This window comes from Coregonus clupeaformis, unplaced genomic scaffold (genome assembly GCF_020615455.1).
Source record: "Coregonus clupeaformis isolate EN_2021a unplaced genomic scaffold, ASM2061545v1 scaf0393, whole genome shotgun sequence".
Classification (NCBI taxonomy): Eukaryota; Metazoa; Chordata; class Actinopteri; order Salmoniformes; family Salmonidae; genus Coregonus; species Coregonus clupeaformis.
In genome coordinates this window covers 110389-122248 of record NW_025533848.1, presented here as the reverse complement: position 1 = coordinate 122248, position 11860 = coordinate 110389, and positions in this window count along the sequence as shown.

Sequence of the window (11860 nt, the reverse complement as noted above, 5' to 3'; positions counted from 1 at the left end):
AGGAAGGAAGGAGGAGGGTAGCATGGTGTGTACAGTGGGAAGCACTACAGGCCTACAGTGGCTTGCTAACAGGAAGGAAGGAGGAGGGTAGCATGATGTGTACAGTGGGAAGCACTCCAGGCATACAGTGGCTTGCTAACAGGAAGGAAGGAGGAGGGTAGCATGGTGTGTACAGTGGCTTGCTAACAGGAAGGAAGGATGAGGGTAGCATGGTGTGTACAGTGGCTTGCTAACAGGAAGGAAGGATGAGGGTAGCATGATGTGTACAGTGGCTTGCCAAAGTATTCACCCCCCTTGGCATTTTCCTATTTTGTTGCCTAACAATCTGGAATTAAAATGGATTTTTGGGGGTGTTTGTATCATTTGATTTACACAACATGCCTACCACTTTGAAGACGCAAAATATTTTGTATTGTGAAACAAACAAGAAATAAGACAAAAAAACAGAACTTGAGCGTGCATAACTATTCACCCCCCCAAAGTCAATACTTTGTAGAGACACCTTTTGCAGCAATTACAGCTGCAAGTCTCTTGGGGTATGTCTCTATAAGCTTGGCACATCTAGCCACTGGGATTTTTGCCCATTCTTCAAGGCAAAACTGCTCCAGCTCCTTCAAGTTGGATGGGTTCCGCTGGTGTACAGCAATCTTTAAGTCATACCACAGATTCTCAATTGGATTGAGGTCTGGGCTTTGACCAGGCCATTCCAAGACAATTAATTGTTTCCCCTTAAACCACTCGAGTGTTGCTTTAGCAGTATGCTTAGGGTCATTGTCCTGCTGGAAGGTTTCCCTCAAGAATTTCCCTGTATTTAGCGCCATCCATCATTCCTTCAATTCTGACCAGTTTCCCAGTCTCTGCCGATGAAAAACATCCCCACAGCATGATGTTGCCACCACCATGCTTCACTGTGGGGATGGTGTTCTCGGGGTGATGAGAGGTGTTGGTTTTGCACCAGACATAGCGTTTTCCTTTATGGCCAAACAGCTCAATTTGTGTCTCATCTGACCAGAGTACCTTCATCCATATATTTGGGGAGTCTCCCACATGCCTTTTGGCGAACACTAAACGTGTTTGCTTATTTTTGTCTTTAAGCAATGGCTTTTTTCTGGCCACTCTTCCGTAAAGCCCAGCTCTGTGGAGTGTACGGCTTAAAGTGGACAGATACTCCATTCTCCGCTGTGGAGCTTTGCAGCTCCTTCAGGGTTATCTTTGGTCTCTTTGTTGCCTCTCTGATTAATGCCCTCCTTGCCTGGTCCGTGAGTTTTGGTGGGCGGACCTCTCTTGGCAGGTTTGTTGTGGTGCCATATTCTTTCAATTTTTTAATAATGGATTTAATGGGGCTCTGTGGGATATTCAAAGTTTCTGATATTTTTTTATAACCCAACCCTGATCTGTACTTCTCCACAACTTTGTCCCTGATCTGTTTGGAGAGCTCCTTGGTCTTCATGGTGCCGCTTGCTTGGTGGTGCCCCTTGCTTAGTGGTGTTGCAGACTCTGGGGCCTTTCAGAACAGGTGTATATATACTGAGATCATGTGACAGATCATGTGACACTTAGATTGCACACAGGTGGACTTTATTTAACTAATTATGTGACTTCTGAAGGTAATTGGTTGCACCAGATCTTATTTAGGGGCTTCATAGCAAAGGGGGTGAATAGGAATGCACGCACCACTTTTCAGTTATTTATTTCATTTCACTTCACCAATTTGGACTATTTTGTGTATGTTCATTACATGAAATCCAAATAAAAATGTAACAAAAAGGAAAAATGCCAAGGGGGATGAATACTTTTGCAAGGCACTGTATATATAAACAAAATTTTAAACACGTTGTATGTAAGTACATCCCCTTTCTTGCTTTGTGAGAGAGAGAGCGAGAGAGAGAGAGAGAGAGAGAGAGACTTCCTTGTATTGTCCAGACTGATGTTCCATTTTGTTCCTCACTGTTTCCATTGAGGAGTTCATCCTAAGGTCCACCACATTCTATTTCAGTTAACACTAAGACACTCAGACTCACTGTATTGTTTTCTATGCAACATATACACTGGGATACCACAAAGAACACTGTTGGAAGTTAACTACCGTATGTCCTATGCAACATCACATCCTGATGAATGTGACACAGACATCGACTAAATCTGTCAGTTAAAATGACTGTTGCAAGATAATCTACAACAACAATGTAATGTACAAGAAGGATGACTGTCTACGGGCCTATATGAAGGAGAGAGAAGTTAGTTACACGTTTACTTTGTTCTTACACTGTTATAATGTCAGAAAGTTGCATAAACTGTAGGTGACCACTTCTTGCAGAAGGCACAGATTTTTTTTTCTCAATTTCTGTATGTTCAGATTGTCAAACATTGTATCTGTCCATTTTGTACTTTGTCTGAATTGCATATTTGTTTATTGGGAGAAAAATAAAAATGCTCCTTTCATGGCTGTCTCTTGAAGTTGGTGTTTAATGGTAAGATGGAAGACTCATATTAGTTAGCAAAATATTCACAGCAAGAGATATATAGAGGACTCATCATGGATGTAACCCGCTTTAGCATGGACATTCCCATTGAGGGCTTCCACCATTTTAATGTAGTCCACTGGGTGGGGATTCCTATGAGTTGGGAGCGATCAGCCAATGAAGAAGAAGAAAATTAACTACTTTAAAATGGAGATGGCCTCAATGGCGCTTCCCATTCTGTCACAGACGTCTTAATGGCACAGATACAAAGATGAGTCCTCCATCTATCTCTATGGGTCACCCTAACTAAGTACCACATGTACTTGGGGTTATAGAGTTGTGAGGAGGAGGAGTCTACCGTGTCCGGAAGCGACTTCACCATTCATTTTCTGTATTCAGGGTTCACTCAAACATTGTTTTAAGCTTTGTTTTACTATTGACAGTTAACAGCTGATTCCGGGATTGTATATCGATTCGATGTCCATTAATATTAGTCATCTGATTTATTCATTTCAGTCTCTAAATTAAATAGTTTCGCCGCCAGCTCCTGATATCAGGGCATACAAAACTACAATCTGTTCCTGAATTATCCTCCATGGGCGCCCAGCTATATCCTGTCCCAGCTTGTTTTCCCTGGCTAAACTAGCTGGCTAAACTAGCTGGCTAAACTAGCTGGCTAAACTAACTGGCTAAACTAGCTGGCTAAACTATCTGGCTAAACTAACTGGCTAAACTAGCTGGCTAAACTAGCTGGCTAAACTAGCTGGCTATACGATCTGGCTAAACTAGCTGGCTAAACTAACTGGCTAAACTAACTGGCTAAACTAGCTGGCTAAACTATCTGGCTATACTATCTGGCTAAACTAACTGGCTAAACTAGCTGGCTAAACTAGCTGGCTAAACTAGCTGGCTAAACTAGCTGGCTAAACTAACTGGCTAAACTATCTGGCTAAACTAACTGGCTAAACTATCAGGCTAAACTATCTGGCTAAACTAATTGGCTAAACTAGCTGGCTAAACTAACTGGCTAAACTAACTGGCTAAACTAACTGGCTAAACTAGCTGGCTAAACTAACTGGCTAAACTAGCTGGCTAAACTAGCTGGCTAAATTAACTGGCTAAACTAACTGGCTAAACTAGCTGGCTAAACTAACTGGCTAAACTAGCTGGCTAGCTGAACTATGCTAGTTTTCATCCTCATTGCCAAACGTAACAAAACTCCTTTGGAAGTTATACAATCACGTCACCAGTGGCGGCTGGCCGACATGAGGGCGCTAGGGCGCCGCCCCTTAAATAAAATTATTTTAAAAAATAAAAAAATAAAAATAATAATAATAATAATAATAAAAACATCAGTATGTCAATATTTGTGTGTTTGAAATATGGAATGCACACAGTAATATGTGTAAGATATGATAGAAAATCATATTCGCAACCTTTCCTCTGCCTGTCAAACGCCTCGTCAGCTCTGGGCGATACAGAAAGTGCCCCGAGGAGGCGGGTCTACGTAGCAGTTAAGCCAATTGCTAATTTAAGATATGAATGTATGACATAAAATGTAGTCAATAAGCGATCTTAAATCGAATCCAAGGAGGGCGATTATTTTACCGCCCCAAGCTCGCTCCCTGATAAAATAAGGACCGGGGTCCAGTGACGCCATTTTTACTGGACAACAATGGCGAACGAAACGTTACTGCCTCCAAGACCCAACCCTAACTCGGTGAAATCTCTCCTCCAAGATCCGTTTGAGAGGAGAACTTTGTCAGAGAAAGTTCGGGTGAAAGAGCTGAGCCCAGATCAACCTGACCTCTCAATCAGACAGCAGGCTAGCGAGAAAGGGAAGCAGTATATGCGGCTTCTCCCGTAGCTGGTACACCAGGAAGGCTTGGCTAGCTGGGTGCACTTGATGCTAATGCTTTATTTTGCTTTCCGTGCTTGCTTTTTAAAGACGGGTCAGATTCAGCATGGACAGGTACCGGAGTGAGGGATATGAAGCACCTGTCAGAGAAGGTAAAGAAACATGAGAACACCAGGGCACACATGGACAACTCTGTAAAGCTAGCTGTATTAGGAAGGGTGAACATTGCTACGCAGCTGGATGACGGCTACAGGATTGCGGTGAGGAAACACAATGAGGAGGTGGATAAAACAGGCACATTCTATCCAAAATTATCGATTGTGTGAAGTTCTGTGGGGGCTTTTGAGTTGGCCTTGCGTGGGCACGAGGAGACTGACTCCTCAGACAACCCCGGCATTTTCCGGGCTTAGTGGATTTTGTTGCCTCCCTCGACAGTGTGCTGGAGGAGCACCCTGAAGACAGCTACCGTTTTTAAGGGCACGTCAAAGACGATACAGAACGAGCTGTTGGACTGTATGCTGTCAATGCTTAAGGATTACATCCTGGAGGAAGTAAAGAGTGCTGATTTTATCGCCATTCAAGCTGACGAGACGACTGACGTTTCCACCCACTGCCAGTTGGTGCTTGTGTGAGTGATTATCATAGAGCCGTCACAATTATATTTGTTTTAGTATTTTAAAAGGAAAGAGAAGACACAATCAGACGTTGATAATAATGCAGGAAAGTACTACACAGTTTGTAATAATTATTCAGGTGTCCACCAGGTCAATTTCTAGAAGAGGCCTAGTTGTTATTGAATATTAACTTTATTGCTAAGTGAACAGCAGAACAAAATTATGTTGCATCCCTCTCACAAATGTAATAGAAAAAGGCTTTAAAACGTAATAACATCAGTTAATTATGTACATCACAGGTTAAAAGCAGTTACTAGACATAGTTTGTGTGTATATACACACTGTCTGTCTGTCTGTCTGTCTGTCTGTCTGTCTGTCTGTCTGTCTGTCTATATATATATATATAAGTCACTGGTTGTGTGTTGAGGGGGAATTACAGTGAGTTAAGAAGTCTGATTGCAAGTTATCAAATTAAACTTTATTTTTGGACCCAGGGCCTCAATTCCCTCTTTGTGTGGGGACAGCGCATCTGACGAGCAGCAACAGCCCATCAAGCGACGGAGGATGCTGGGACCAGGAGAACAACAGAGGTTGGCTATAGAGGTAAGTTGTGATGTAATTGTCAGTGTTTCCCACCTAGAACTTTTTCAGGCCTGGTAGTATGTAGCCAAAACCCTGAACAATCAGCACCTTGGTAATCATATACTTGAGTTGGACATAGGCATGTGTCAGTCAGGATCACTTGCATCAAAATAGCTTAATTGCAAATTAAAGCTGATGATGTATCTTTTACAGGTATGTGATACCATCCTGAGTCATGCCAAAGAGAGGTTCTCCTTCACCCAGCACCTCATCAGCGCAACACTATTGCACGGAGAGTTGTTCCCACAACACAGTGTGAAGTTCCCCGATACAGCGCTTGAAACAACCGTGGAGGCGTACCCCATGTTGAACAAGGCCAAGCTCAAAACCAAACTGTCCCTCATCTATGAGAACAGTGAGTTCAAGGCTTGTAGTGGTGCAGTGCCCCTGTACCAGTTCTTCATGGAGAACAACCTTTCAGAGCACTTTCACAGAGACTGCCAGCCTCCTCAAGATCCTCATCACCACACCCATGACAACTGCTGAGTCAGAAAGGTGCTTCTCTACACTGAAAAGGATCAAGACCTTCCTGAGAAACAGCATGACACAGGATCGCCTGAACGCTCTGGCCATGCTCTCCATGGAGAAGAAACTTGTCAGGGACATTCCTGACTTTAATCAAAGGGTCATTGAGAGGTTTGCCACTCAGAAGGACAGACGGGCAAAATTCCTGTACAAATAAGATGACAGACACACACACACAGAGCAGCTCTGGCCGCATGTTTCTTTGTATATAGTTGACCTTAGCATAAAAAATCCAGTTATATATGGTACTCTAGAAAGTCTTAAATAGTGTCTTTGCTAATATTACTGTATATATGTTGTTTTGTATCAATTAATTGTTGCAGTTCTGGAGCACATTAACAATTAGTCACATTTAGTATGATCATAAAATACTGTATGCTATTCTTCCAGTCAAAGGTTTGAGTTCATCCACTTGATATCCATTTCTATATTATACATCCTTTCATACAGTGTAAGATTTCCTATAAACTTTATAATAATTTCATGTTATTGTCCACTTTCCACTCTGTTCTGACAGCATGCCTGTTGCGTTGCCTGTTTACTACCAATGGTGAAAAGTTCACTTTAAATGCAAATGAAAGGCTTGGGTTTGTGTAATATGTTTTTGTGTAAGAATGCCTCAACTTTTTAATATTGGCATTAAATAATTACTGAATGTTTCACTGAGCACTGCTGTCCTGCAGTTTGTGTTAAAATATATCGCGATGGTTACAGGAAAAAAAAGTATGGCACAGCCCCACCGAGAATATTTTTCACCAGCCGCCACTGCACGTCACTAAGAAATTCGCTGGAAAGAAACTTAGCTGGACGTTTCTGACTGGTCTTGAAAATGTCACAACGGGCAGCCTCTCCCCGCTTGGCTCTATGGGATATGTAGTGATTTTGCCAACACATCCAGGTATGTACACAGTCTAGTACCTCTAAAGACATGCTCCGGTACTTTGGCGACTTAGAAAGTATTTTTTCAACCTCCTGCTTTGGGCTGGATGTGTCAATGTGTATTTCATACATGCATAATCTATGAGCAGAATTACTGTCTTACCTCAATTAGCCACGAAATCCCTAGTTTGAAAGTGATTGTTTTCTCTGTGCCATGCCATTTTACCTACATTTTCCCCCACGTGGCCCAGCCCCCTAGCAATTTGAATTCTAGTCAATGAGCTTCAGCCCCTCGCATTTGAGTGACAGCCAGCAAGAGGCCTGCCGAGCGATATCCAATGAGGTTGCAGGGCGGGTCCAACGGCTCAGTGGACACAGCAGAGAGAGAGAGCGCTATGACGTGGTGCACATATCTGCACATTTGTGACGTAGTACTCAATAATCGGGGACCATTTTTGGCTTGTGAGTTCTACTTTCACAACTACTGGCTAAAAAGTATACATAAATACCGGAGTATCTCTTTAACATTTTTTAAACAGACTATCATATTCGTTTATTAAATTGGACTTTATTAATATAATGATTAATCCAGGAATGTCACAAATTAATTGACACGAGAAAACCTTACCTTGGCCTCTCAGCCTCTCCCTGTCCCAGCAGCGACCCAGGACCCAGGCCAGACCATTCTCAGTCAGCTACCTGAAATCCCTCCTCACCTGAAGTCTCTCCTCACCAGCCAGTCAGCCAGAGAACCAATGGTACCAGGCTCTGATTTCACCCACCGTGGGAGGTAGTAATTATAGCATTGGGTTACCAGGTACTCAGACAATCATCCAGGGCTGGAGCTGCCTTCTCTGTCCGTCCAGTTCTCAGAGAGGGGGCGGAGATATAGAATTAGAACCATAGAATTAAAATCACTAGAACTGACATTACCCATTCCATGGTGGGTGGACCGGCAACTATATTGAGTGAGCCAGTCACGTTGCTCTGGTCTGATTCTGAGGCCCTTTTCTGCAGTCTTCTACACCGGGCTTGCGCATATTAATGCGAAAGTAAGTAGCTAATACTCCACTACATTTGTGGATCCTTATATGATTTGAATCAATGTGATTAAGGACATTGGCTGGCTGTCAGTAGGACGGGTAAGTTCTTAAGGGGTGGCTCTCCTATTGACACCGATGCGATAGCAGCTGGATCTGGCCTACTTAGTTCATTGACTTCCATTGAAACAGAAACAATGTGGGACGGGGATGTCTCACTTCCTCTTCCATCTCTTGCCCAGATGGTGTGTCAGAAAGGACAAACAGAACAAACAGAGGAGGATGAAACAGGCCAGTAGAGAAGAGAGAGGTTAATTGTCCACTGACTGGTGAAAACCGCTTGGCATTGAAATGAGAAAAACAAATAGGTCAGCAACAACGACAAATAGTATGGAGTTGGTCCCCCCTTTGCTGCTATAACAGCCTCCACTCTTCTGGGAAGGCTTTCCACTAGATGTTGGAACATTGCTGCGGGGACTTGCTTCCATTCAGCCACAAGAGCATTAGTGAGGTCGGGCAGCGATTAGGCCTGGCTCGCAGTCGGCGTTCCAATTCATCCCAAAGGTGTTCGATGGGGTTGAGGTCAGGGCTCTGTGCAGGCCAGTCAAGTTCTTCCACACCGATAACAACAGCATTGTCATGCTGAAACAGGAAAGGGCCTTCCCCAAACTGTTGCCACAAAGTTGGAAGCACAGAATCATCTAGAACAGGGGTGTCAAACGTACGGCCCGCGGGCTGGATCAGGCCCGCAAACGGGTTTAATCCGGCCCACGAGATGATAAAAAAAAATAATAATAAAAAAAAAATTGTAAAGTATAAAAATGCGCTGCAATTTTTCAATAAAATAAACTGCCGTTCCAATTGCGTCCACTGGATGGCGCAATAGCAATTGTGTTAAGCAAGCAAACTGTTTATACCGGGGCAGAGCAAGTAGGTCAAGCACGTGCAGCCAATGAGCTACTTTGTTTTGCCCGCGATATTTATTACGGCTTCTACTTTTAACATTATGTGCTTTGGCACCCTCATTGCCCCAATATGTCTCTGTCAAAAAAGAGAAAAGTGGACGCAGAGTGCAGAGTGTTCCAAGAAAAATGGTCATCCTATTTAATCACGGAATTGAATGGGAAAGCTGTATGTTTGGTGTGTTCAGAGCATGTTGCAGTGCTGAAAGAATATAACCTTCGTCGCCACTATGTGAGTCTTCATGCCGACAAATATGACAACTTTCAAGGACAGCGGAGATGAGAGAAGGTGAATGAACTGTTGGCGGGTCTGAAGAAACAGCAGTCTGTGTTTACTCACAGCCGAGACATCAGTGACGCTGCAGTGAAAGCTAGCTACCTCATTGCTAATGAAATCGCAGTGGCTTCAAAACCATTTAGTGAGGGTGAATTTGTAAAAACATGCATGATGAAGGCAGCGGAGATTGTGTGCCCTGAAAAGCGGCAGGCTTTTGCAAATATCAGCCTGACAAGAAACACAGTTGCAGACAGGATTTCCGATCTTTCAGTGGATTTGGACAGCCAGTTGAAGCAAAAAGTAAAGTCATTTATTGCGTTTTCGGTTGCAATTGATGAAAGCACGGACATTACAGATGTTGCACAACTGGCCATTATTTCATCCGCGGAGTTGATGACACATTGACCGTCACCGAGGAGTTCGTGGAGTTGGTGCCGATGACAGATACAACGACAGCAGCTGATATTTTTACCGCACTCGTCGGCGCGCTGGACAGGGTCGGAGTGGACTGGTCCCGCGCTGTCAGCCTGGCTACAGATGGTGCGCCCTCAATGATCGGGAAAAAGCAGGCGTTGTGACAAAGTTCAGAGAGAAAGTGCAATCTGCAAATGGAGGACGTGATTTTTTGACTTTTCACTGTATTTTGCACCAGGAGGCTTTGTGTTGCAAGTCATTAAAGATGGATAACGTCATGAAGGTGGTCATCCAAACTGTTAATTTCATCCGATCCAGAAGCCTGAATCACCGTCAGTTTGACAGCCTTCTCAGAGAGAAAGACCACATCTATGGCCTGCCATACCACACTGAGGTAAGATGGTTAAGCCGAGGTGCTGTGCTGAGGCGTTTCTTTGATTTACGAGAAGAAATTGAACAGTTCATGGAAGAAAAGGGCAAACCAGTGTTAGAATTTCATTCCGCAGAATGGATGCCGGACCTTGCATTTATGGTGGATGTTACAGAGCACCTGAATAACTTGAACAAACAGCTGCAAGGGCGCAACAAAGTTGTCACGCAGTATTATGACAGCATACGTTCTTTCAAGTTGAAGCTGTCATTGTGGGAGACGCAACTTGCCGGTGGTGATGCAGCTCACTTCCCCTGTCTGAAAAATGTGTGCGCGACCCAACATGTGGCAGACATGAAGCGGTTCAAAGATAAAATAACGGGACTGTTACGGGAGTTTGAGCAACGCTTTCAGATTTATGTTTATATGTTTTTATGTTGATGTACTATTGTTTTTAATTGATTTTATTTTATTTGTATATTTAACCTATTCTTGACTCTGTGGTTCTTGCACTTGTTTGGGGAATAGGATTTCATTATTTTTATCTACATTTCTGCCTGAGAAATGACACCCTGATATAGTTCTGTGATCTGTGAAACAGTTCTGTTAATCACTGAGGCATTGTGTGTTTGTGTGTTCTTTTTCTTTAGAATTTTCAAATAAACTTGACGTGTTTTATGATTAATAGTGATGTTGTGCTTGTACTATTTTGGACACACTGTCCTCAGGCTCCAGCTTTATGTTGTATGTTGATCGTATTAAAACAAAGAAAACAATCTGAAGTTGTTGTTTTTAAGTTATATATACCATGATTTTTCCGGTCCGGCCCACTTGGGAATAGATTTTCCTCCATGTGGCCCCTGAGCTAAAATGAGTTTGACACCCCTGATCTAGAATGTAATTGTATGCTGTAGCGTTAAGATTTCCCTTCACTGGAACTAAGGGGCCTAGCCTGAACCATGAAAAACAGCCCCAGACCATTATTCCTCCTCCACCAAACATTACATTCCGTCGGACTGCCAGATGGTGAAGCGTGATTCATCACTCCAGAGAACGCGTTTCCACTGCTCCAGAATCCAATGGCGGCGAGCTTTACACCACTCCAGCCGACGCTTGGTATTGCGCATGGTGATCTTAGGCTTGTGTGCGGCTGCTCGGCCATGGAAACCCATTTCATGAAGCTCCCGACAAACAGTTATTGTGCTGACTTTGCTTCCAGAGGCAATTTGGAGCTCGGTAGTGAGTGTTGCAACAGAGGACAGACACATTTTCCGCGCTACGCGCTTCAGCACTCGGCGGTCCCGTTCTGTGAGCTTGTCTGGTCTATCACTTCACAGCTGAGCCGTTGTTGCTCCTATAAGTTTCCACTTCACAATAACAGCACTTACAGTTGACCGGGGCAGCTCTAGCAGGGCAGAAATTTGACGAACTGACTTGTTGGAAAGGTGGCATCCTATGACAGTGCCACGTTGAAAGTCACTGAGCTCTTCATTAAGGCCATTCTACTGCCAGTGTTTGTCTATGGAGATTGCATGGCTGTGTGCTCGGTTTTATACACCTGTCAGCAACGGGTGTGGCTGAAATAGCCAAATCCACTCATTTGAAGGGGTGTCCACATACTGCTGTATATAAAGTGTAGTTGGGCTCTACACAGCTGTTAGTATATGAAGGACCAAACCTGCAATAATTATAAATAAATTAACAAATAAATGCAAACATAAATCTATAAATAAATGAATAAATAAATAAATCCACACATAAATAAATGAACAGGGAAATACAAAAATGCTCGCTCAAATAAATTAATATCTGTATGT